This window comes from Delphinus delphis, chromosome 21, assembly GCF_949987515.2.
Source record: "Delphinus delphis chromosome 21, mDelDel1.2, whole genome shotgun sequence".
Taxonomy (NCBI): Eukaryota; Metazoa; Chordata; class Mammalia; order Artiodactyla; family Delphinidae; genus Delphinus; species Delphinus delphis.
The window spans coordinates 8,223,810-8,249,793 of record NC_082703.1 but is presented as its reverse complement, the minus strand read 5'-3'; the positions used below and the strand labels follow the sequence as shown (position 1 = coordinate 8,249,793).

At 44.9% G+C, this 25,984-nt stretch overlaps 1 protein-coding gene, 1 non-coding gene and 1 pseudogene across 4 annotated transcripts in view; 2 read left to right on the top strand and 1 right to left on the bottom strand.

Moving 5' to 3' along the window:
- UNC5D (unc-5 netrin receptor D) overlaps positions 1–25,984 on the top strand; it is a 603,365-nt gene that overhangs the window by 383,556 nt on the left and 193,825 nt on the right. The gene's annotated exons all lie outside the window — the stretch shown is intronic.
- TRNAE-CUC (transfer RNA glutamic acid (anticodon CUC)) lies at positions 4,847–4,919 on the bottom strand. The gene has a single exon. It is a non-coding gene; the product is annotated as a tRNA-Glu (tRNA).
- Positions 10,738–11,352, top strand: LOC132417708 (C-Jun-amino-terminal kinase-interacting protein 3 pseudogene; annotated as a pseudogene).

Below are 25,984 nucleotides of genomic sequence, written 5' to 3'. Positions count from 1 at the left end.
GGGGTTCAACACTGACTAGCACTTCCTAACTTCTAGGACCTACAGCAGTACTAGCCACCCTGAACCTCAGAGTCCTCATCTGAAAATAGGAAAAGTACTTTTCCTGTAGGATTGCTCAAAGAAGAAGGAAACCCGAGAATTTGCAGAGCATCTAACACAGTTTCTAATACTAAATAAATAGTAGAGATTATTGTGACTTCTTTTCTTCCTCCTTTTCTAAAGCATCATGAGCCTTTGATTCTCAGAGGAAGATGTAGGGCTCCGTATGGTTGGGGATTCAGATTAAAGCCGAAAATGCTTGCAATTTCTAACACATTCTGAGCCCCATGAAGAAGGTTGCTGCTAAGACCATCCCTTGTCACCGTGGGCTCCCCAGCCTGTGCCCTTTGTTCTTGCCTTTGAAGCTCATCAGAGGTTGAAGGCACTGTGAAGTTTCCTGCTTTCCTCTCTTGTAATCTTGTGCGTGGAGGAAATAAAAGGTTATTTATAGAAGCTGGTGACTATCAATGTTTTTCACCTTGCTTATCCCATGAAAGAGTCTTATGAATGGCATTATTGTTATACTTAAAACACTTTTGAAAAATGGTATAGGAACTCGGAGGTTCTCACCAGACTCATATAGACACAGGTTTGATGAAATAATTGGTCGTACACTTTTCCTAAAATACCTGAAATGTGAACGGATGATAATTCAAGCTTTTCTAAATGCTGTGAGCGCATCCTGTCACTAGATGTATTCGAACGTATTCGTCACTACAGTTGCTTTTAACCTTAACCTTGGGGCAGTTCTAACTAAAGATGGAAGCTTTTTAGTGTTTGACACCATTGTTTAGCTAAAACCAATTTGCTCTTTTCAAAACAATTCATTATCCCACGCTGCACTTTTTTATACTCCCCAGTTAAATGGAAAATCTATCTTTCATAAAAGTTAGAAATTATGTCCAATGAAAATCCGACATTTTAATGCTTTTCCACAGATTAAAATTGTAGAGTTCTCAATAAACCCTGATTTACTGATGTTGGTTGTAAAATGGTTATGCTGTTAATAAAGTCTGTAAATCTTAACAGGTTATGTTTGCCTTGGACAATAAAACTTGCCCTAAAGGCTTAGTATCTAAGACTAATTCTGCACACATCAAGGGAAACAGCCTCCTCAAAATCATTCAGTGTCTGAGAATTAAAGCCCAAAGCCAAGCAACTGACAGATTCTAGCCTTGAGGCACTGCATGCCGGGCAATCTTCTTGTTTTTATCTCTTGAAGGAGTCAAGACGGTGCTGGAATTAGAAAGGTCAAGAAGGTCAAGGGCCATGTCTTGGCTATTGTGAATAGTGCTGCTGTGAATATACGGGTGCATGTTATTTTCTTGCATTATAGTTTTCTCCAGATATGTACCCAGGAGTGAGAGTGCTGGATCATGTGGCAACTCTGTTTTTAGTTTTTTGAGGAACCTCCATACTATTTTCCATAGTGAATGGATAAAGAAATTGTGGTACATATATACAATGGAACACTACTCAGCCGTAAAAAAGAATGAAATAATGCCATTTGCAGCAACATGAGATTATCATACTAAGTGAAGTAAGTCAGATGGAGAAAGACAAATTCCATACGGTATCACTTACATATGGAATCGAAAAGATGACACAAATGAAGTTATCTACGAAACAGAAACAGACTCACAAACATGGAGAACAGACTTGTGGTTGCCAGGGGGGAGGGGTGGGGGAGGAATGGATTGGGAGTTTGGGGTTAGCAGATGCAAACTATTATATAGAGAATGGGTAAACTACAAGGTCCTACTGTAGAGCACAGGGAACTATATTCAATATCCTGTGATAAACCATGATGGAAAAGAATACGAAAAAAGAATGTGTATATATGTATAACTGAATCACTTTGCTCTACAGCAGCAATTAACAACATTGTAAATCAACTATACTTCAGTGTAAAAAAGTAATTTAAAAAAAAGGTCAAGAGCCTTAGTCAATGTAGTGTGAGCTTGGAGAAGGTTCCCTTCTCTCTGCTGGCCACCAAGTGGGCTTTGGCATTCTTGTGTAAAAAGGGGAGGTCCCAGGAGCGGAATGAAAAAATGTATTTTCTGTTTTATAAAGTGTGTCAGAATCACACACGTGTTAGAAGCCAAATTACTGGGGGTGGGGGAAGTTTAAGGGAAGATGATCATTCTCCTTCCGGATGCCCACGTGGAAATGAAAGTTTGTTAAAGGAGCTCTGTTAGTCTTGGTAGACTTGGTGGACGTTTGTCCTAGTTTCTGATGTTTAGGCAATTTCTTTTTAAGTCTTACCTCCCTAAGGTAAAAGCTGAAAAACGAATTTTCTAGTCGTCTTTGTGGTTCGGCCCACTCATCAGGTGTTCTCACCCAAGATGGGCTGGAGAAACGAGCAATGTGAGGTGGTACCTGTACGGAAATGCTTCTCTGGAAGGGATGGTGGTGGCGGAGATGCCCAGCTCCTAGGGGCAGCCAGAAGAACTGCCATCTCTCTCTCCCAGGTCTCACGGTTGCGAGCCCTGTCAGCGTCATGGTTTTTGAACTGTGAGGGTGTTGCTAGGCGACCGTCCCTTTCCCTACGATGTGGTTGGTCGTTGTTCCTGGCTACTTGGCAGTCCGGTTGGGCTTTTTGGCCCTCCTGGAGGTTCCGGGCGCTGCTAATCTTCTTTAATAAAGTCTTTTCCTGACTAAACAAGCCAGAGCAGAGTTCGTTGCTAGCAATCAAGAATCCTGAGCATGACAGGGCTAGCGCCCTGTCTTACTCTTTCAAGGATGCCTTTGACGAATATCTGAGAGTGGCCATTGGAACCAAGCGAGTCACTGTAAGCTAAAGGCTGTCTGTGGGCTGTGATCTCTCTCTGTTTTTTTTTTAATCTATAAAATAAGGAGAGGGGCTAGAATCCCCCTAAGGTCCCTTTCGTATCTCTCATTATTCCTGATGTATGAACAGTAGGATCTGCATTATATCTCTGACTTGTTTTTTTTAATAAACTTATTAATTAATTTATTTATTTTTGGCTGTGTTGGGTCTTCGTTTCTGTGTGAGGGCTTTCTCTAGTTGCGGCAAGTGGGGCCACTCTTCATTGCAGTGCACGGGCCTCTCACTGTCGCGGCCTCTCTTGTTACGGAGCACAGGCTCCAGACGCGCAGGCTCAGTAGTTGTGGCTCACGGGCCTAGTTGCTCCGCTGCATGTGGGATCTTCCCAGACCAGAACCCGAACCCGTGTCCCCTGCATCGGCAGGCGGACTCTCAACCACTGCGCCACCAGGGAAGCCCCCTGACTTGTTTTAATAATTCTGCGAGACTGGTGCCAGAGAGTTTTCAAGTCAGAAGCCTTTTCCCCTTCTTCCCTGTGAGGGTATTCTTAAAGGTTCGTTTGTTTCAAATGTGTTCATCACCATAAAACCCAGGAGAGCATCTTATGACATTGAACTATTTCATACAAGAGTCACTAGACTATTATGTTTAACCTCAAGCAAACAGACTATGAAATGAGGACTGTATTTAAAAAGCAGACTCTTAATAATCCACTGGAGAAATGTTGAGATGCCCAAGTTCTGAAGCGGTGGACCTCAGGTATAAATAATTAATTTGGTACAGCCAAAGCAGAGAGCGAATGTCTAATAGTCCAGATAAACTTTGCTTTGAGGAGACTGACAGTGAAGACCTTTACAGAAAGTGACATTTGATTGGAATGTATAATATTGTAACAGAAACCTAATGGACTCTTAGAAAAGGGAATGTTGAATTGTTTAAATGCTAGTAATTAAGTGCCCGTAAATTACTTCTCTAAAAACATTCCTGCAAAAAGAAATTTGCTATCTTAAGAGAGATGGGAAAATGAGGTTAATATAAGTTATTTAAAAAGTGAATGTCTACAGCCCAAATACCCTCATCATTAATACTGGTCCTTAAGTAAATCTTATTAATGGACCAACTTTTACCACATCCTGATCTGAGAAGCTCTGGTTCCTTACCGAGGAAGAAAAGAAGCCATCTAAAGCTCCTGATTCGTATTTATTTTCTTTTTTCTTCTCGTTCTGTATTCCTGGAGTGGGGGGGGGGGGCGAAACATGGAAGATAGAATTACATTTTTCAAAGCCAAGGGTAGAGACACACAATGAGGTGACAAAGGTAATGTAGTTACTGGTCTTGCCGCCTCTTAACTTTTTTTTCCTACGTTCTTCTAGGTCAGCTTCACACGCTCAGCTTGCTTTCTTTCCAAGCACTACTCTCTGGCCGTATTATTTACGGTCCTATCTCTGTGTCCGCGTAACCATTTCTCTTTGGAAGGTCCTTGACATCCTCCGTCTGTCAGTCATTTTCACAGTCTGGGAGGATCTGTACTAACCCAGCCAATCTCTGATTTCCTTCCTGGCCGTCCCAGGTGACACTCATTTTTCTTTCTTAGAAATACCTAATTTAATTGGTGTGGCCTGCTCAAGTAAGGACCGCAGTTTCTCCCTTTCTCTAAACACTTTTATTTTTTTATTTTTAAATTTTTATTGGATATAGTTGATTTACAATGTTGTTAGTTTCAGGTGTACAGCAAAGTGAATCAGTTATACATATACATATATCCACCCTTTTTTAGATTCTTTTCCCATATAGGTCATTACAGAGTATTGAGTAACATTCCCTGTGCTATACAGCAGGTCCTTATTAGTTATCTATTTTATATATAAATAGTAGTGTAGGTATGTCAATCCCAGTCTCCCAATTTATCCCTCACCCACCTTATCCCCTGATAACCGTAAGTTTGTCTTCTATATCTGTAACTCTGTTTCTAATATTATTTTATTTTTTTGCCATGCCACACAATTTGTGGGATTTTAATTCCCCGACCAGGGATTAAACCTGGGCCCTCTGCAGTGAGAGTGCAGAGTCCTGACCACTGGACCACAAGGGAATTCCCTAAACTCTTTCTTTCTTTCTCTTTTTCTCTTTCTCTGTCTCTCTCTTTTTCTCTTTCTCCCTTTTTCTCTCTGTCTCTCTCTCCCTCTCTCCCTCTCTCCCTCTCTCCCTCTCTCCCTCTCTCCCTCTCTCCCTCTCTCCCTCTCTCCCTCTCTCCCTCTCTCCCCCTCTCCCCCTCTCCCCCTCTCCCCCTCTCCCCTCTCCCCCTCTCCCCCTCCCTCCCTCCCTCCCTCCCTCTCTCTCTCTCTCTCTCCCTCCCTCCCTCTCTCCCTCTCCCCTTCTCTCCCTCTCCCTCCCTCCTTTCTTTCCTTCCTTCTTTCCTGTGTTGCGTCTTAGTTGCTGCGCGGGCTTTCTCTAATTGCAGCGAGCGGCGGCTACTCTTCATTGTGGTGCACGGGCTTCTCATTGCAGTGGCTTCTCTTTGTTGCAGAGCATGGGCTCTAGGCGCGCGGGCTCAGTAGTTGTGGCTCATGGGCTCTAGAGCTTAGGCTCAGTAGTTGTGGTGCACGGGCTTAGTTGCTCTGCAGCATGTGGGATCTTCCCGGAGCAGGGCTCAAACCCATGTCCCCTGCATTGGCAGGCGGATTCTTAACCACTGCACCACCAGGGAAGCCCCTTCCAAAACACTTTTATAGCGTAATGCTATGAGCACTTTTTTTGTTTGTTTTCATTTTTTTCCCCCCTACCTCTTGTATTTAAATTCTATGACTGTACGTCGTATTTCCTCAAGCTAATTCCCTTCAGGATAGGAAATGCAAATGATACCTTTCAGTATCCTTTTCCACCCCATCCCTCCCACCTCCCACCTTAGCAGATAACACCTAGGCTTCTGGGAATAGTCTGGAAGCCTCTACGTCTTAGTGGTATACATAACAATAAACTGTTAAATTCAAATGATCACTTTCAAATTTACAAAGATTTTCATATATATTGACTCATTTGGTCCTTAAAGCTACCATGTGTGGGTAGCCAAATATAGCAGCATCTCTGTTTTACAGCATCATTGATTCCATCTATAACTTCATGGAGAAACTACTCTGTTGCTAACATTTCATTGCATTTGCACTCCATGCCAGGCACTGTTCACTGAACTCTCACAGCAACTTTCTGAGGTAGGTGACAATTACACGCCAGTTTTATAAATAAGGAAACTGAGGCACAGAATAATTAAGCAGCTTACTCAAGGGCACAGTTACTGAATGATTAAGCCAATCGTTGAATCCAGACAGCCTGGCTTCTGAGCCTGTTCTCTTAAACTCGACCTGATGAAGCTTCTTTATGTGTTGGACGTTGTATGCTGAGCACAAGCTGAGTAAGATAAGAAGCCCGTCCTTTGCTCGCCCACCATCTTATTTCATGCATATGCAACTAAGAGTATGGACACAAGATAATGGCATAAGTGAAGGCATATGTGTATATGCACACACGCAAGCCTACTGCTTTTCCTCAATTTCTTTTTTTAAACTTATTTCATTGAAGTATAGTTGATTTATAATGTAGTGTTACCTTCTGCCGTATAGCACAATGATTCCGTTATACATATATATATACACACACGTTCTTTTTCATATTCCTTTCCATTATGGCTTTTCACAGGTTATTGAACAGTGTTTACTGTGCTATACAGTAGGACCTTGTTGTTTATCCATCCTATATATAATAGTTTGTATCTTCTAACCCCAGACTCCCAATCCATCTATCCCCCGCCCCTCTCCCCCCTTGGCAGCCACAAGTCTGTTCTCTATGTCTGTGAGTCTGTTTCTGTTTCGTAGATAAGTTCATCTGTGTCATATTTTAGATTCCACGTCTAAGTGATCTCATACGGTTTCCTCCCTTTCTTTACTCTTGGCTGTGATTCCAGGGCTGAGCCTAACTGTTCCCCAATTGCAATGAAACCCCATCATTCGCTGGCCTTGGAATCTGCCTTGTTTTCAAGTCCCAGAGATGCACTGGCAGAGTTGCTTCGTGCCAGTGACCACTTTGAACAAACTTTGATGGGATGCAGAATATCTCTTTATCCTCCGCCCTCTCTTCCCCTCCTCTTTTTTTTCCTCCGGCAGAAAATTACATGCTTTATCCTTTCAAAATATAAAATTTTTGTATTGTGCTTAAGGTCTCTCAAATTGGGAGCACAAACAAACAGATCAAGAGGGAAGGCAGTGTGGAGGAAAATACGAGAAGGTCAGCAGTCAATCAATCAGTAGTAAACATCGAAAGAAAAACACATAAGAAAAGGAAATGCGTAATTTCTGAGTTAACATAGCGAAGGTGTAGAACGATTCCTCTGTCCTGTGCCGCCTTACACAGTTCAGCAGCCAGAAACAGGCTTTATGTCCTGAATCACGCAGACGTAAAAGCTTCCACATAAAGAGCTGCCGTTCTGTAATTCAGCAGTAACGCTCCATGGGCGTGAATCAAGAACTCCGTCCTGACCCTGCTGAGGGAGCGTGGATTTTAATGCTTCTCTGAAGCACACCACATGCCATCCTGATACACTTAGCAAATGTAGACTGCCTTTGTTTTTTAGGCAGAACTTATTCAAATAGAAACCACCAACCAGTGCCATCACAGCTTCTCCTGGTGATCCTCTGCTGTGATTCCCAGATTCTGCTGGCTACCTGTCTGGTCTCTTGGGGAAGAAATGCCGCCTTCTCTAATGCCTTTTGTTTTTAGTTAACTTTGGGCAACTGAAAGGTACACCAGCACCCTGCATGATTTTTCACGTAACTGCTAGTCAAATAGAGTGTGCCCGTTTCTCCTTCGTGGGGTCATTAGAGACCCGCAGAATAAGCACCTGCCTCCGGGTACTGTGGAGATACGCCCAGCTCATCTTATGACAAGTTAGCTTCAGATCCAGAATTTGTGTCTGTTTCAAGAACCCTAGATGGCCTCTTTCATCGCCCTGTACAGCTCTCACGCTTCTTCACTCTGTAAAATCTTAAGAAGCTGTGATCTTCCCACGGAGCCACCTGAGATTCAGCGCAGTAAGTACATTGAGTGCAAGAGCGACTCCATGAAACTCCCAGAGCTTTAGCTGGTGCAAGTCACAGTGGCTTCCACACCCTAAAGGACAGGCCTGCCACTCTAGCTTAGCATAGCTCACATCTGCATAGAACTCCAATTCACTTGCCTCTGTCAGTTAAGCTTCCGAGAAAAAACATCCCGCTGTGGTGACTTTTGATTTAAATATAATGGAGTCTGCCTTGGCTAGGGCTTAACGGAATTGGAACTGTTCTTTTAATTGTTGATTCAGTCTTGCCTTACAGACCTGACTGTCAGTCATCCCAACAGATTCTCTGTCTAGATGTGCTCGTTCATCATGTGTGAGAGCTGTCATCCTCCGTGCACCACCAGCACTGGCCCCTGCTAGTTACAAGTGATGGTCTAAACATCGATTTCTGTGTGCAGGAAGTGTCAGATGGCTGATTGGTGTGCCAGCTCCACAGTAGCATTCGGGGATCACCTCTGGGAGGCAGCTGTGCCACAGCAGGGGAACAGAAGAGCAGATCTGCCTAATGCCACCCCAGCTGGACAGGAGCAGTCACTGGTACCTAAGTTCTGTATGAGGCTAGGTGGTCCGTTTGACCTTTCCTTGTCATCTGTGTACTGCTTGAAATACCTTAGCTACCATATCTGTGTATGTTTGGAAGGAGTAGAGTATTACGTGGGAATGAACGTCATGCATTTGCCCGGAAAAATGTGCCTCCTTGATAGGCAGGGAACTCACATTCTCCTTTTTAATTAACTCATTCAAATAATCATTGATAGGAATTGGCGCTGTAGAGGGGTGATGGTAATGGCAGATAAAGAAAAAAGATAACAAAGCTAATGGGGAGAAAAGACCTCCAAGCAGATGGGAGCTGACAAATGCTGGATTGTGTGTATAGGTCATTTCACTCAGAGCCACGATGTTAGAATCCTCACGAATGGCCGTGGTTGTTAGCTGCCCTACACGTGAGGACCACGTGCCAGGCCCTCTGCTAGGCACTTGCCATGTGTCGTCCTAGTTCATTCTCACAGCTGAGTTAGGTACTGTTATCATTTTCACTTTACAGATGTGGAGATTGAGGCTTAAATTAAGTAACTTCCCCAAAGTTCCCGTGAGAGTGAGGGGCCTTAGTTCTCTTCGATTTCAAAGCCCACATCTTTAGACAACCCTATAGTGTCTTGCTGTTTAACCCTGTGCCCAGTAAGCGAGGAAGTAGTGATTCCAGCAGAGCTGTATCTGATTCCCATGTTGGATTCTTTGTGTTACATCACACGACCATCCCATTGGTGCTGGGTCAGTTGTAACTGACACCAGAGCGTGATTTAAAGACAGCTCATGGACAGGTCTCTTGCTTGGTCTAATACAGCTTTAATCTGTCACTACTTCAATAGATGGCTTCTTTGCCTCAAGGCATACCCAGGAATGAGGCACAGTCTCTATTCCTGACAAGCCCAAGCATCCAATAAATGAAATGAATGTGTAAATAACTATCTAAAACAGAGTGTGCTACCTCTAATAATAGAACATTAATAAAATAGGAGGGACATGATTATTTCTTTTGGCCAGAGTGGTCAACCAAGACCCTGCCGAATGTACTTCCCATAGAGGTTTTTTTGTTTTTGGGTTTTTTTACATCTTTATTGGAGTATAATTGCTTTACAGTGGTGTGTTAGTTTCTGCTTCATAACAAAGTGAATCAGTTATACATATACATATGTTCCCATACCTCTTCCCTCTTGCGTCTCCCTCCCTCCCACCCTCCCTATCCCACCCCTCCAGGCGGTCACAAAGCACCGAGCTGATCACCCTGTGCTATGCGGCTGCTTCCCACTAGCTATCTACCTTACGTTTGGTAGTGTATATATGTCCATGCCTCTCTTTCGCTTTGTCACGGCTTACCCTTTCCCCTCCCCATATCCTCAAGTCCATTCTTCAGTAGGTCTGTGTCTTTATTCCTGTCTTACCCCTAGATTCTTCTTGACATTTTTCTTTTTCTTAAATTCCATATATATGCGTTAGCATATGGTATTTGTCTTTCTCTTTCTGACTTACTTCACTCTGTATGACAGACTCTAGGTCCATCCACCTCATTACAAATAGCTCAATTTCTCCCATAGAGGTTTTGAAGGATGAATAAGAGGTCACCATGGTAGAAAGTTACACAGAAAGCTCAAGGTGCAGGATCAGCTTGATTAAAAGCAGGCAGGTATCAAACAGCATGGTTGGCCAGGAAGCACAGTTAGTTTCTTTTTGAGAGACCCTAAAGGACACGGGGAAGAATCACTGAAGTGAAGACTGATGGAAAGTCTTGTTGGCCATCTAAAAAACTTTGATTTTTCTTCTTTTTTAAATTTTTAAAAAAATCTATTGAAGTATAGTTGATTTACAATATTGTATTAGTTTCCAAAATGCAAAATGATTTAGTTATACCTATATGTGTGTATATATGTATATTCACTTTTTCCCATTCCTTTCCATTATAGTTTATTACAAGGTATTGAATATAGTTCCCTGTGCTGTAGAGTAAATCTTTGTTGTTTAGAAAAACTTGGCCTATTTGCTCGCAGGGGATAGGGAGCCAGTGAAGGATTCGAATCAGAGAAGTGAGATGCCAGATTTATGTGTCTGTCTGTATTTTTCCATGTCCGTATATATTTTAGTTCAAGGACCCAATAGTTAGGTGGCAACAAGGAAGCGTGTAGGAAGTTGTAAATGTGTGTGTCTCTGTGTCATCATGGGAAGTGACTTTATGAAAATTCTGTATTTGTAAATAAGTAACTTCAAACTTGCAGAAAAGTCTCAAGAATGAGACCAAGATCGGTATCCGCTGGCGGCGGCGGTGGCCGCGATGATGGAGATCCAGACGGACAAGGGCGGCGCCGTGGTCGTGTACCAGGGCGACTACTGCTCTGGCTCGGTGCTGTCGGAGCGGGTGTCCATCTACCGCGAGTCCGAGCGCCTCATCCACTGCTGCACCGAGGAGGTGGTCAAGGAGCTGATGCCACTCGTGGTCAGCGTCCTCGAGCACTTGGACTCGGCGCTCAGCAAGAAGCAGAGGAGCACGAGGCGGCGCTGGAGCCGCTGTGCGAGGACGAGCCTCTGCTCACCCAGTAGTAGCCGGAGAAGGTGCTGCGCAAGCAGGCCGAGGAGAAGTTTATCGAGTGTGAAAATGCCTTGGAACAAGAGAAGGAAGAGCTACAAATCCAGGTGGAACACTGCAAATTTCAGACCCCGCCAGCCGGAATTGAAGGCCAGAAACTCTGCAGATCAGATTTCCCGGCTGGAGGAGCCAGCGTCAGAGATGCAGGAGGAGTGCAACGCCCTGCACCAGCGGCACACCGAGGTGATCCAGACCTACGGGGAGCACATCGGGAGGTCCGAGATGCGGCAGGTCGCGGGGAGCAGCCAGACCGAGAGCACCCTGCCGGGGAGGAGGTAGAGCAGGAAGCCGGACGCCAGCGCCTGGTGCCCTCCCCCTAGAGGAGCCATGGTCCCCGGGCGTCAGGTCGGAGTGTGTGGCTTGAGTCGGGCTGTGTGGTGAGGACGGCGCCGAGCAGGTGGGGGGCTGGGATGGGCCTGCTGCGGGTCCGCAGGCCGACACGGAGACCCAGGGAAAACCGCGTCGTCCATCCCAATACCTGCAAGTTCCGTGTTTCTGAATCTGCCTACTCTGTAACTTTATTTGTAGCCTCAGAATCACCACTCACGGTCCAGGGGCTGGTCAGTGGGGACTGGATGGAACCCAGCTCTGGCCCCTGTCCTCTAAGACATGGTACATACTTGCGGCGCCTCGTTTTCTGTTTTGTAAAATAAAGGAAACAGAATGTACCAGGATGAGTGAGGAATGAAGATTCTAATCTGCGTGAGATGCGTACGTACCTGTGTACCTGTTTCTTCTATGATGAGCAAACGCCGTGTTTGCGGTGACTTTGTAGAATACAACCAGCTGGACTCGCGAGGATCGACTCTAGGCGGTGGGGAGGTCCGCACACCTCGGTGACCAGCAGACGCGCCCCGCCGTGCTGGTTTTATTCGGGGAGCAGAGAGAAGCCTGCAGAGGCCAGGTTTCTGCTCCATCTTCAGTCAGGATAAAACTGCACCTCTGTACCCCGGGAGCGGACTGGCGGAGATCTTCTCCAGGGCGTCGCGTGGGAGGCCACGCCTCCATCAGGCTGGAGGAGGGAGGAGGCGCTTGAGGCCGGAACCCCAGGGCCCAATGGATGGAGCTCGTCTTTCGTGCCTCTGCGGCTGCGGCCCCTTATTCCTGCCGCGAACACACGAAGCCCCGGGTCTGGTCACGAAAAGGCTCTGTTTTCTCTGCACCTGTCTCCTTGGTGGGTGATGTCTGCAAACAAGGAGATTCAGGCCCTTCCATGCTGGGCATCCTCTGCTACTCACTGGGCCATGGTGGGCGGAGCTGTGGAGTCTTCCTTTGAAAACGGAAAGTGTAGTATGTCAGCGGAGGCCTAGCAGGGCCTAGGAAGGGCGGTCATCCAGGGGACCACTGGCATGTTTTTAGGCAGTCTCGCTGCGTCCAGTGGGGAGTAGGGGATACAGCCGTTGTGGACACTTTCTTTCTGTAAATGCGTGCGCCCCAGGAAAGGGTATCAGGGGGTCCTTAGCCCCCCCCTCCCGCCGCCCCAGCTCTGTGAGAATTAAGTGAGGGAATGTGGATCAAAGAGGGCGTTAAACTACAAAACCCATGGCAGATGTCGTTTCTGGGTCTGTTTTATCTGAAGGTAGGAAATACCCGTCTTCAGGCCACCGTTTCCCGACACACTATGAAAGCCTCCCTCCTGGCCCTCAGGAGTCACCAAGGGAATTTCCAAGGAACTGCACCGAACGCCAGCGTGGAATCGGGAGCTCCTCGTGTTGTTTTGGGGCTGCAGAGGCTGGCTGTTCGGGCATTACCTAGAGTTTGGGCTCCGGCCCAGGTTCCCGCCCAGCCTTGTGTCCCCATGTGATCCTCTTCAGGGCGTCCCCGAGGCCGAGGTGTGCGTGGCTGTGTGTCCATCCTCCTGTGCCTTGGCAGTGAAGAGCCGCCTTCCTGTGTGCGTGTGTTGCAGGGAATGTGGCCGGCACAGTGCTTGTTTGGGAAGCAGAGAGGCAGGGCCGCGTCTGGGCTGCCTCCATCGCTCTGCCAACTGTCTGGCGACATTTAACCTCACAGTGGTGCCCAGAATGGCTTGCCCTGTGGTTGCTGCCACAGCGTATGAGACTCTGGGCTTCTGCTGGCCCTGCTGCCGCCCCTGCCCCCCCAACCTGGACACTGGGCTGTGATGGAGATGTTCCCAGGGCCCAGTTCCCAGGGCATGTCTGACTGCCCCAGGCCCACTTCCAGGTGAACGGACGTGGACGGCAGCCACGCCTCCCATGTCCAGAGGGCATGGTGGTGGAAGAAGGGAGCACGGGCCTGCTCTCGCTGCACCGGGCGTCGGCCTCTGTAGGGCTCAGAGGGTGCAGATGTCCCACTGTGGCCTGTGCTGCTGCAGCAGGTGAAGGGGAAGGCCCCGTGCTGCCCTTCTGGCCTGCTGTTCTCTGGGGTGTACCCTGCCTGCCACAGCTACGATCATTTGGGCACAGACATGTGTCTGCCTATCTCCTTAGTTCAGACTCTCCAGCTCCCCAAGGAGGCTCGTCCTTAGTGCTGGGGAGCCGCTGAGCCCACACAGGCAGAGTTTTCCTTCAGTCCTGGCTTGGTTTCGTGAATTTGTCTGTCTTTAGAATAAAACTGGTGGTGAGGGCTTCCCTGGTGATGCAGTGGTTAAGAATCCGCCTGCCAATGCAGGGGATACGGGTTCAAGCCCTGGTCCAGGAAGATCCCACATGCTGCAGAGCAGCTAAGCCCATGTGCCACAACTACTGAGCCTAAGCTCTAGAGCCCATGCGCCACAACTACTGAAGCCCGCGCGCCTAGAGCCCGTGCTCCGCAACAAGAGAAGCCACTGCAATGAGGCCTGCGCACCGCAGCGAAGAGTAGTTCCCGCTCGTCGCAACTAGAGAAAAGCCCACGCACAGCAACGAAGACTCAACGCAGCCAAAAGTAAATAAAATTTAAAAAAATGATAGACTGATTCATCAAGGAGTTACATGTGTTGGGTGGACATGACCTGGGCTCTGAAGGACGTGATGAATCCATGTAAGAAGAGCTGGATAAAGAGAAAACCAGTGTGAGCAACAGAGTGAGTCAGGCAGACAGAAGTTCTGTTCCCAAAAGAGGTGGTCCTAGTCTACACTCCGCCTCTACTTCTCAAGTGGCCCAACTTGCCTCACATGAAAAAATAAGCCACATTGCACAGCTGTAGACGGCATCTGTGGCCTTGAACCAGTGGGTCAAAGATGCATGCCATGGATGAATCACGTGAGACCTCCACCCTGCTGAGGAAGTGGCCTCCAAGTAGGAAGTCTGCTGAACTGTATCGGAACGCTGACAGAGACACAGTGGGGGTGTTGGGGGGACAACCTATTCTTGGAGCTTGTACCTCATTCTCCACCAGGGCAAACCCAAGATGGGCATGCTTATTCCACAGCTTCACTTGACGGGACTGTCACATGTTGAAGTGGTAGACCTGGCTTCTAGACCCCTTTCTCTACCTCATAATTGGAAAAGCTAAATCCCTTGTTTTGTTTTGCTTTAATGACATCATTACCTTTTCTACTTGAAAAGACAGGGGGCTGGAAAAAAGCAATCTTTGGGGGGGGCCTTAAAATCCAAGGGAGGCATTATTTACTAAATCACATTATTTGAGAACATGGACCTTGGAATCATGAGTCAGGTAGAGTTCAATCTAAGCCCCTCCTTTTATTCGCTGTCTGATCTTGGGCTAATTCTGTAACATTTCTGAACTTCAGGGTCCTCATGAACAAAATGGGATACTAATGTCTCATAGGGACGCTGTGAAGATTGATTCAAATGAGATCACGTGGTTATAACATTTACCTGAGTTCCTACCACGTAGCATAGTAAATGGTTATTGTTAATAGTAGTCGTGTTAGATAGATAATAAAATCCATTAACACTTTATTGCTTTATTTTTACTGTTTCTCCATAGTGTATGATTGGGGAACCAGATCTGCCTCTGTGATGTTCTCACATTGTTAATATGTTGTTGATGTGAGGTCGTGTTGAGGTTTACATCCACTCTTCTCTCTTCCTGAACCATGTGGTCCCACTTCGTTCCCACCCGGCTTAACCTGTTCTCATCCTGTTTCCATCCAGGCTAATGCCTTCTTGCCAGGCGATCATGATCTCCCTCGGTTTTAAGGATGTAGAGACTGTGGGAGTCATGTGTTCTCAGTGACAAATTCATTTATTTTCAAAGTAAAACAGTGCGACGTGTGAACAACTTGATTTTGTCGTTGGAAGTGCTCTGTACCAGTCAAGGTGGGAGATCAGGATCAATATGAGGAAGGGATCTGAGCTCCAAGTGGTAGAGTCAGCAAAAAGGATAAAGTGTCACCCTGCCTCTCGGATGGTAATTTCTCACTGTCTCATCTGTGATGGCCAGCGTTGTGTTTGCCACAGCAGCTGTCAGACAAACCAAGCCTGGGAAGCATTTGGTCAATACATCTCGTGCATCAAACTCTGAGTCATTTTTATGTTTGTTTGTTCCCCTTATTACTTTCTCTGGCTGAGTAAAATCTCTATTACTTTGGGCTCAGGAACAGAGAATGTGCTGTGAACACCCGAGGCGCACATTCTATTTTATTCTTATTCTTTTTTGTGATGACTTCATTATTCCCTTATGTGTGAGTTTTTCCCCAGATTGTTTTTCTCCCTTTTGCTTTCTTCAGTGCCCTCTTCTTTTGGCTTCCCCATGTATTTAGTCCAGCTGCATGGCAGTGAGCTGGTGCCACGGCTTGGCTTTGCTCCTTCAGTGCAGTCAGTGGCTCCCGGACTTCTGCATTTCACAGACCAATCAAATTAATCCCCTCCCCTCCCTGTAAGAGGATGGGCTAGCCGAGTGTTGCCAACTTTTTTGTTTTTTTCAAGGAAGGACATTAAGACATAAGAGCCATTTTCCATAAATATTATTTCATTCAGAAAAGGGCATTTAACAACATAAAATCACAGAATTATACATTTATTTTTCTTCATTGAAGTATAGTTGATGTACAATGTTGTGTTAGTTTCTGGTGTACAGCAAAGTGATTTAGATATACATATATATATATACATATTCTTTTCTATTATGGTTTATTACAGGATATTGAATATAGTTCCCTGTGCTATGCAAGTAGGTCCTTGTTTTTCTATGTTATATGTAGTAGTGTGTATCTGCTAATCCCAAACTCCTGACTTATCCCTCCCTCAACCCCTTTCCCCTTTGGTAACCTTAAATTGGTTTTCTATGTCTGTGAGTCTGTTTCTGTTTTGTAAAGAAGTTCCTTTGTATCATTCTCTTAGAGTCCTCATATAAGGGATATCATATGAGATTTGTCTTTCTCAGACTTACTTCGCTTAGTAGGATCATTTCTAGGTCCATCCACGTTGCTGCAAGTGGCATTATTTCATTCAGAGTTATACATTTTAAATTAGCTTTATAATGAATTTTACTGTTTTCCTTTTTCCTCTACAAGACTGAAAGCAAAGTCACTGTAGTCCATGCATCTTGTGAATGAGGGATACAAGGCTCCTGTCACCTTCCCTCGGACAACGCTGGTGGATTAGAGTTAAGAATAGTGCTCAAGGCTATCTATAGTGGAAGGAACCATCAAAGATCTCTTTAGTTCTTTAATCAGTTCCTCTGCGTTATTCTTATTTTCAGGAATACCTTTCTTCACATTTTGTCCACGTGTTTGCCATGAAATCAGTACTGCCCAAAAGAGAAATGAGCTTACATTTCCGTTAGAAGCTACAGTCGTGAGTAAAACATCAAACTTTGTGTAGAGATTTGCTAGAACATGGAGAAACAGCCAGACCTTGTGTTGCCCACTAGCTCTCCATGAGCGAACAGGATGGGCCTTGAAAATTGCTATCGTATATCATCCATTCACAGCATGCATGCACCAATGATGATGGTTTTAGTTTTGTATTTGATTTGTACCTTCCTGCGCAAAAGCCCTGGGTTCTGGAATCAACAGCGAGGAATTCAAACCCTGCATCTGTCGATCACTGGCTGTGTGATCTTGGACGACTTCCTCCTCCGCTGATTTTCTCACTTATAAAAACAAAAGAGTTGCTAATAATGCCCACCTCCAGGTAGTCCCAAGATTTAAATGAAAGGAGGTGGTAAGAATGACTGGTACAGTGCTTGGCACAAAGCCTTTGGGGATACAGAGATGCTCCCTTATCCTTTTTCACTGCAACCCCGTTTAAAAGGGAAAACCTAAACAGGGCGTCTCAGAACCGTTCATGGTCTCTCTCTAAATTAACTAATTGCTATGGTTCTTCCCTCTCCTCCATCAGCCACCTGTTTTGGGTCGTGTTCTATATACGTATTTGCCTACATACACCTCCTTGTTAATTTATTCTTTAAAATAGGGCCTTTTTCAATTACAGGGATATTAATTATTATCACCCTTAATTATTGTAATCTGCTGCAGTCTTATTTTGAGTGTGCATGCGTGTGTGTGTGTTTTAACCCAGTAGTCCGTGAACTTCAGCAGCCTAAGGTAGCCTTTTTTTTTTTTTTTTTTTTTGCGGTACGCGGGCCTCTCACTGTTGTGGCCTCTCCTGTTGCGGAGCACAGGCTCCGGATGCGCAGGCTCAGCGGCCATGGCTCACGGGCCCAGCCGCTCCGCGGCACGTGGGATCTTCCTGGACTGGGGCACGAACCCATGACCCCTGCATCGGCAGGTGGACTCTCAACCACCAGGGAAGCCCTATGGTAGCTTTTTATCTGCTTTCCAATAACACTGTTTCATTTCCAGCCCTCACAGGGCATTCCACGGGGATGAGCTCTACAGCTGCTTTCTGACAAACATAAACCTCCTTTGATTTTTGAGTGTTCTGCAGAGGTTGGTACAGTATTCTAAAATACCTTTAAAAGTCTATCATTTGAAAAAAAATGTTAGAAGTGTGCCTTATAGGTGCTCGTTTATCAAATGTTGAACACAGGGTCTGGCACTTAGATGGTCTCCCCTTGATGTTCCCGTGGATATCTACATAAACTGTTACGGTTTATTTACTACTATAGCTTTTAATAGAAATGTAGAATAATTTCTCTTCTGGGCAGTACCGAATTTCATTGCAAACCCATCAACAAAATGTGAAATTCCCATAAAAGCCAAGTTGCAAGGATCGCCAAAGCTGGGAGAGTCGTTGCTGCCTGTTGTAGATGGGCTAGTCTGTTTACGGTTCTTGTACACATACTGTAAGATATAATGTGGCAGGATTGCTATATTGTAATAAAACAATGTGGTGCTCCCGGAAGGAAAAAATGGGGTTGGTGAATTACAGCAGTCGTTGTACCTTGTTCCCCGTTATTGAAAATGTAGTATGATTATTAAATGCATGCCGTGTGCATTTTACACTTCGTGATACGTCTAGGTTTTTATGTGTGCCTGGAATATCAATATTTGCTTTACTTTACTTTCAGGGAACGTTAGTTACAAATACAATAAGCGTGTTTCATTTTTCATTGAGGACACACTGGCTTCAGTTTTCAAGGCGGAGTGTGCAATCGATGCCGATGATTATTGATCTAGAAACTCTGTTGAAAGTAAGCAAGACTGGGTTGGTGATAAGCAAACACAGACACTGCTGCTGCTCTTGCTGAGATGCCTGAAAGCGGAGTGAGTAGCAGTAAATAAGAGTTTAATTAAATTGCTCCTTGGCGGAGAGTGGGACTATTTCTCGGCTTTGGTTTAGAACCCACGGGTTCTCTTTTTCCTTTTGTTGTATGTCTGGCCTTCTCATCAACACTAATGGGAACTGTATGCAGTAAAGGGGCAGCTGACCCCATGTCCCACAGTGTCAGTAAAATACCACATGGATTTTTCCCCCTTGGGCTACTCAGATTTTTTTTAAATGCAAAAAAAGAATTAAATCTCAATGTATAGGAAAATCTCAAGTTATAAATTCTATGTGGTACTCTCAGAGTATCTTATAAATGCTAAAATAATAATCATCATATCTTAGAAACTCATAAAAGATCCATACGGGTTTTGTATAGGACTTTGTTTCAGATTGTAATTATAACCAAAAGATTAAAATATAGCCTCCCCTTGGAATTTAACTGTGATGAGCTATATGCATAGACGTGATGATGGTGCTTGGTGAACCATGCTCCTGGGCTAGAAATGAATGAAAATGATTAATTCGATGCTGTAAGGTATTGCGTTGATAGCAGGGCACACGTAGCCTTCAGCACATTTGGGTTCAAAGCCATATGAAAGATTACAAGTGCTTGAAAATGATTAAAGCAGAGCTAGCAAGGTACGATTTCCACTTGCTGTGTTGCTGTTACCTTCCCTAGAGCACAGACTGGGAATATGTATCATCCAGGCAGCCTCCGTGCTCTAGCAAAAGGGACGTTGCATTATTTCTCTGTACTAGTTCAAACATATTTTGGATGATACTATCAGGCAAACCTGTGTGTCCATGTAGGGACCAAATCTGCTTATGAAACTGCTTTGCTAGTTTGTAATTGCTCTTGTTTTCTGCCAGACATTGCATTTGTCTGTTGGTACTGGAGGTTATTTTCACTTAGTAAAACTCTAGACTGGCTCTGACCACACTGCAGAACACTTAGTACTCATAACCTAGTATGCGCTAACTCTGCTAGTCTGTAGAGACCAATGCCTCTTTCCTACCGACACCTCAGCACCCCTCTACTAAGGAATGGTTAGAGAGGTGACCGTTTCGTTCATCTTTCCAAATTAAACACAGATGTCAACAAAATATATTCAGGGATTTTTCTTTTTTCTTTTTTATTGAAGTATAGTTGATTTACAATGTTGTGTTAGTTTCAGGTGTACAGCAAAGTGATTCAGTTATACATATACCCATTCTTTTTCAGATTATTTTCCATCATAGGTTTTTACAAAATATTGAGTAGTGTTCCCTGTGCTATATGGTAGGTCCTTGTTGATTATTTTATATATAGTAGTGCATGTATGTTAATCCCAAACTCCTAATTTATCCTTCCCCTTATTCAGGGATTTTTTTTTTTTTTTTTTTTTTTTTTTTTTTTTTTGGCCCCGCTGAGCGGCTTGTGGGATCTTAGTTCCTCAACCAGGGGTTGAACCCGGGCCCATGGCAGTGAAAGTGCTGAGTCCTAATCACTGGACCGCCAGGGAATTCCCCAGGGATTTTTAAACAGAAAACAGAAACAAGTGAAAAAAAGCTCTTCATACAGTCCATCATATTAGCCTCTTCCCCAATTTTTCTTACCAGTTTTGTACACACCCCCGGAATAAAACCCAGTGACCTTTAAGATGGAGTTCTAAACATTAACGTTCAGACGTAATCACCTGGTTTAATTAATCTAGTAATTTCTGCCCTAATTTGTTCGATTCATCATCTTGTGAAGACAGAGGAGCTGGGGGCGGGCGTTGGGGGGAGACGCTTAGTACATTCAGGGCACCTTTATTATATTGATTTGTCACCATTCCCTTCATAGCAAAGCATGCAGTCTTTTCCCCTGGTGAATAATTTATAGTCTGTGGGTCTTCTGTCTGAGAATGCAGCCATCTTTACTTAGCAAAATCTAGCCCTCCTGTTTCTGTGGGCAGTAACCCAGGATTTTCAAGTAGTCATCATGGCAGAAAATTCCAAATGCCATTGCCATTCTCTAGTTGATAGCACTTTATTTTAAAAAAAAAAAAAAAAAAAAAAAAAGGCTCTCTTTTTGTACTTACTGCACTGTCTTTTCTTGTTGTGGTTGGAAGAAAGGTGTGAGTCTGGTGTCTAGGTGACAGGCAATACTGCATTTTATAGACTTTGAGATGCCATCAACTGTAAGAAGAGCAATGACTTTGTATACCCCTGAAAGCCAGTGTTTAATTTTAGGATGTTATCAACTATAAACACAACCAGATTTCCAAGATGTCAGTGTGCAAAGTGTGCTTGTATATTTTAGAATCAGAGAAATATTTCTGTCCTTCTTTCTTTGCTTCTCCTTGGTATTATACTTTAGAAACTTGCCAACGCACAAACAATTGTCTTTTAAAAAGATACTCTGAACTTAATGTTTTCAGAAATGGATTACGTATTAAATGACTGTGTCCTACAGAACCCTAGAGTGATAGGTTTTATAGGTTCAAACAGAAGTTAGGTTTATGAAGGGGATAAAGAACAAGCTTGTTATCATAAGCGCTCTGAGGAGCTGGCTTAATGCTGTGTTACAGTGTGAGACTCACTCTTGATGATATAATAATTAGAGATTTCCCACAGGGTGGCCCCTTCTAGAAAATATCTGTATACATCATAGAATTAGCGAATGTTAAATCTGGATAGGATCATAATGATTAGCCAGACTTGTCCAACCCCTTGTTTATACAGATGAGGAAATCAACCTCAGAATGCAAACACAGTCACATTCCAGGCTGGTGCTCCATCATCGCTGTGGACATTCTTGTGGATTTCTTTGGTGCAGAAATGGGGAGGAGACCCAGGGTACAGTTTACATCCAAAGATTCTATCCTCTTGCCTTTTGTATTTGCCATTTTTCTCCCAAACTGCCAGTGCTGTTTCAATAGCAAACCTATATTTTCCCCTAAATGATGGTGGCAATGTTTTCTGTTGTTTTAAATCAAAGAGTGAAAAGCTACCTAAATATGGGCCCTTTTTCAATCACTCGGTCATCTCATAATTAGGAAGGGGTATGTTTTAGTTTCACAAAAGTACGTACAAATTTTAGCACACAGCTGTAACTTCTGTGCTGTAATGTGTTGTCTGTTTATCAGTCTTAAGTTCCCCTCCGAGTCATGAAAGTGTTGAGATCATTATAAATGAGGTCATCTGTATGATGCCTAGACCCAGAATTATTTTAACTTGGGGGTAGCCATAAGATTTTGGTTTTCCCAGCTTTTTTGATTTCCCTTTCTTATTGAATTATTTGAACCCTTTCTTACCTGGCAACTTTTTTTTTTAATACCTTGAAAATAAGAAATATATAATATAGTTACATGTGCAAAAGGCTTTAATTTTGTCTTTTATTTTCTGGATTTAAGTTGATGAATCCAATGAAGTAAATGTCATGAGTTGCTTCCCTGACAGCAGAACTCTGGACCTTTTATACTGGACTTTATCTACTTATAGGAAAGGTGGTTATGATACTGGAATTCGTGGTAAAGCTATTTCAGCGACTTGGAGCATGTACAAACACTCTTGCATTCACTGATCTATACTTCCCCCCCCCCCCCCGCTTGCAATTACTTTGTATGATCAGTATATGATCAGGGATTAATAGGCCCTCATTTGAATTCTGAGCAGTCCTGATCTCAGAAAATAAGGCTAGCATTAGGGATAGTTTACTATTCCTCTGACGCTGGCTGAGTCATCCAGCCTGGTTATACCAGGAGCAGAGAAAAAGCCAAAGCTAAGTCTTATTAGCCCTGAAGAAGCAACAGAGTCCTCTGTTTCTGTGTCATCAAGCCAGAAATATTGTGGCAGTTAAGTGTGTTGAGAATGGTCTGGCTCTCCCTAGGGACTGCCTTGCAAACTCTTGTCTTGTAGAATTTCCCAGGATTTTCTCTGGAATTTTAGGACTGTACCTTCTGATCCAATTTCACTTTCATCTAGTGATTCTTAGAGAGAGAGGAGAAAAAAAAAAGGGCTAGTTAAATCTTCCCCATCTGATTCTGTTAACTGGTTTAAAGTGCTACCAAAGATACGATTAAATCAGAGCCAGAATAGTTTACAAGGGAGAAAAAAATCTGCCAGAATGTTGCCAACTTCATCCCTGCTGTAAGCCAGGCTTCTCCCAAGGGCATAATTTTGGGTCTCAAGGATTCAAGACAGCACCTGGATATCTCTGCTCGGCGATCCTCATTTGTGAATGACAGCAGTTTCTCTGGATGGTGGGTCTCTGATCTCTGCTTCGTGAAAAGGCAGACGATTTGATCTGGAAGGAAGGAGCCTCGGAAACCATTTGACCTGACTGCCTCACTTTAGGGACGGTGACATGAGATCCAGAGACGCCTATGCTTTACTCAAAGTCACACAGCTAGTCGGTGTGACGGCAGCCGCTTCACACACCTCTTCTGGCTCTCGGTCAAGTCTTCGATCACCTGCACCACTCGCGGCTGGACGGCTCCACTCTACACTGTTGGAAAGTTGTTGACCCGGTGGCCGCAGATCGTTAGGTGTTCAGCCTCGTTCGACTTTGTCACCCCAGCACGTGTACGGACCAGGGGAATTCAAGTTGATGGAAGCAGAAGAGTGCTCAAGCTGTTCACTTCCGTGACCAGTAGTCTGAACGGGGCAGAGGAAGAGGAACTTCCTCTGATTTTGCTTAGAGCTCTTCGTGCCTTCACCTGTAGTATGAGGATATGACGACGATCACCCTTAGTCCTGCCCTTATATGATTACGTGCAGGGATTATCTGTAGTTGCGATAGAGCTTTGGGATCCACGGTCCCTCACTCTTGGACTTTCTTCAGAGGGTGTTTAACATGACTAACTTATTTTCCTATGTCATATGATTTTATATTAGCCAGAAAAAGAATTCCTCTGCATCATGTATCCAGTCCTCTAAGGACGAGATGAGTTCCTAACTGGGGTCCGTGTAGGCATCTGCACTCTGCACGTGTCTGCATCACCCACTGTTCCGTCAGGCTCATCATCAAAGCCTTGCTTCCCAGACTCCAGCACAGAAATCAGTTGCGTTGCCACAGAGCAATCAGGGCCTCCTTGCACTTAAAACCAAGACCCAGCTGAAACCAGATGACTGACTGATATCTGCATACGGGAGATGCAACCAGTGGCAAATCTATAAACCTGCCCTGGATCTGTGTTCATAGTGGACAGAAAAGTTTTCTGTTTTTCTCCTATTTGCGGTGAGCTTCAGTCTCTTTTCCACTCATGCTTTCTTCTCAGTATGTGAATGAGGAAAGCCAACATTATTTGGGAAACAAACCTCTTTAACATGGCATTGATTCCCTCCAAAACTTGGAGCTGAAAGACCAGCTACTTTTATTTTGTTTGTTATATGGAATGACATAGACATAGAAATGGGTTCTCTTTTTTTTTTTGGTACGCGGGCCTCTCACTGTTGTGGCCTCTCCCGCTGCGGAGCACAGGCTCCGGACGCGCAGGCTCAGTGGCCATGGCTCATGGGCCCAGCCGCTCCGTGGCATGTGGGATCCTCCCGGACCGGGGCACGAACCCGTGTCTCCTGCATCGGCAGGCGGACTCTCAACCACTGCGCCACCAAGGAAGCCCCTAGAAATGGGCTCTTTGTGACCTCAGTGGTTATGAAGGCTGAAGAAGGGGGCCTTCGATCCCTGAAGGCTGAGTGTCATTTGACTTCACATCCACTGGTGGTCCTCATTCTGTCCGGGTCACCTTTATCCAAGGAAATACGAGAACCTGCCACCAGCCGCGGCCTCCTCCCTGTGCTGCTATGGCTGCCACATTCAGAGGTAGGAGGGGACATGGAATTCTTCTCTGAAGATCACATCCCTGATCCTCTTTCACTGCAGTCCCGTCCACTGCAGGACAGTGCACAAGGAGGTCAGCGCAAAGTCACACCTCGCCTTTATGCTGGTGTCCTCAGACTCACTGTGGGCATTCTGCCCCTCCCAGCTGTTAGCCACCTTCAGGCCAGAAAGGCTCAGATGGGTCTAGGCTGCCGCCTCCTCTCCCGCCACGTGTGTGAGGTCTCGCCTGCTCCAGGAACCCTCCTAGTTCTCAGCTACTGATTGTGGTTCCTTTCGAGCCCCTTTCCTAGTCCAAAACTAACCCTTGACGTCCCACATCTCGACAAACTGCCTGTCGATGGATTCTCACCTCCTTTGTTTGGACTCTAGCTTTAAAAAAAAATATTTTTTATACAATTTTTTTTTTTTTAAAGAAGATGTTGGGGGTAGGAGTTCATTAATTAATTAATTTATTTTTGCTCTGTTGGGTCTTCGTTTCTGTGCGAGGGCTTTCTCTAGTTGTGGCAAGCAGGGGCCACTCTTCATCGTGGTGCGCGGGCCTCTCACTATTGCGGGCTCTCCCGTTTTGCAGAGCACAGGCTCCAGACGCGCACGCTCAGTAGTTGTGGCTCACGAGCCCAGCCGCTCCGCGGCATGTGGGATCTTCCCGGACCGGGGCACGAACCCGTGTCCCCTGCATCGGCAGGTGGACTCCCAACCACTGCGCCACCAGGGAAGCTCCTATTTTTGTACAATTTTTAAAGGTTACTTTCCATTTATAGTTATTACAGAATATTGGCTCTATTCCCCGTGTTGTACAATACATCCTTGAGCCTGTCTTACCCCCAATAGTTTGTGCCTCCCACTCCGCCACCCCTGTGCTGCTCCCCCACTGCTGGCAACCACTAGTTTGTTCTCTGCGAGTCTGCGTCTTGTTGTTACATTCACTAGCTTGTTGTACTTTTTAGATTCCACATATAAGTGATATCATACAGTATTTGCCTTTCTCTGACTTATTTCACTTACCTAATGCCCACCAAGTCCATCCATGTTGCTGCAAATGGCAAAATTTCATTCTGTTTTACGGCCGAGTGGTACTCCATGATGTGTGTGTGTGTGTGTGTGTGTGTGTGTGTGTGTGTGTGTGTGTGTGTGTGTGTGTGTGTATCTCACATCCTCTTTATCCATTCATCTGTTGTTAGGTGCTTAGGTTACTTCCATATCTTGGCTATTGTAAATGGTGCTGCTATGAACACAGGGGTGCATGTATCTTTTCAAATTAGTGTTTTTGTTTTTGTTTTGTTTTTTTGGATATATACCCAGGGGTGGAATTGCTGGGTCATATGGTAGTTTCCAAGTAGGAAACTATTTTTAGTTTTGTGAGAAACCTCTATACTGCTCTCCACAGTGGCTGCACCAGTAGCCTCTAGCTTTAATAATCGGCTCCCTCCTTACAGAAGAGAAGTTGGTTCTCAGGTGCCAACTTGCAGTTCGGATAGTCTGGGTCCCAGTTAATTCCCACGGAGTCTGGGGTCTCCTCTGCAG